Source organism: Asparagus officinalis, chromosome 8 (genome assembly GCF_001876935.1).
Source record: "Asparagus officinalis chromosome 8, Aspof.V1, whole genome shotgun sequence".
NCBI lineage: Eukaryota > Viridiplantae > Streptophyta > Magnoliopsida > Asparagales > Asparagaceae > Asparagus > Asparagus officinalis.
In genome coordinates, this window is record NC_033801.1 from 101120337 (window position 1) to 101121889 (window position 1553).

A 1553-nucleotide genomic window follows, 5' to 3' on the forward strand; every position below is an offset into this window, starting at 1 on the left:
GCTCAATGGCGCATTAGATTCAAACTTTTTGTTCAATCTAATCAATTTGATTTGTGGGAAATTATTGAGGATGGTTATGTTATTCCCATCTTGGAAAAATCCAAATGGTGTGATAATGATAAAAGATTGTTTAACATGAACAAGCTTTTGCTAGGATTTTTGATTAGCGCTTTTCACTCATCGTTTTCTAACAAACTTGCTAATTTTGATAGTGCTTATGCTTTATGGAAACTTATTGAAGCACATGAAGGAAAATTGGAGGCTATTCAACAAGCGTTGGAAAATCCCGCTTTGAGCTCTAAGGAAGCCTCATCCCCATGTACAACACCACTAGGTAGTAACCCTAGTGAGGTATGCGATAACGATGATATTCTTACTTTTGATGAACTTGCTCTTGAATTTGAAAAATTACACAATTGCTATATTAATGTAAAGAGTAAGTATGTTAATTTAAAATCCACTCATGAAACACTAGCTATTAAGTTTAATTTTATTACAAATGAAAATAAAATTCTTAAAGAATGCAATGAAAATTTGAAAATTGAAAATGCTAGCTTGCTTCATGAAAAGTGTGATGCGATGTTAGAAGTAGATAAGTTGAAATCTATGATGAGTAATCTTTTTTATCCTACTTCTAATAGCAATGCTTGTATGCACAATGATGAGTTGAATCAAATGAAAAAAAGAATATCTACCTTAGATTCAACACTAAACACTTGTATTGCTAATAATAAAAAGCTTATGGACTTATGTGCAAAGTTCAATGTTAATTCCTCTAAGAAACCTATTCACTATGCACATATGTATGACAAAATTCACAAATGTTCTACTTGCGGTCTTAAAGGCCATTTAGATCAATTTTGTCATAATGCACAAAAAACTGACAAGCCTACACATGATTGTGCATCCCAACAAGCTTCATCATCACATACTCATGTACACACACATAGTGTAAATCATAAACATGCTTATGTGTACAAATGTGATTATTGTGGTCGTATTGGCCATTTGGCCATGTTTTGTTTCGATTTGAAAAGAAATTCTCGTTTGCAAAATAATTACAAAGGAAAATCTATTTTTGCAAATGAACCACGTGCATTCTATTTCGGTCAACGTAAACCATTTAAACCTCTACATTGCACAAATTGCAATCGTATGGGTCACGTTTACAATTTTTGCTTTGATCGTATTGGTGCATAAAATACGCTCAAACGGGTTCATAACCCTAGGGCCTTGGATTTAAATGATAGGGGTCATGTCCCAAGTTCTAGTGGTACCAAAATGATTTGGGTACCAAAAAGACTTATATAGCATTTTTTTTTAATGATTTGTTTTAGTTTTGTTTTGTCTTTGAAAATTTCTTTTTGGCTTTGAATGACAAATTATATTCCTTGTGTCAGAATAAATTATTTATATGTTTTTTAATAGACAAAATTACTTATATACATATTATAAAACCTTTAGTAGTTTGTAAAATAAATTTTCAAAAGAGTTTATAGTAAAAATATCTCAAAAATCAGGTTTTTGCTTATTACTTTCTTTCGGTCGACCGA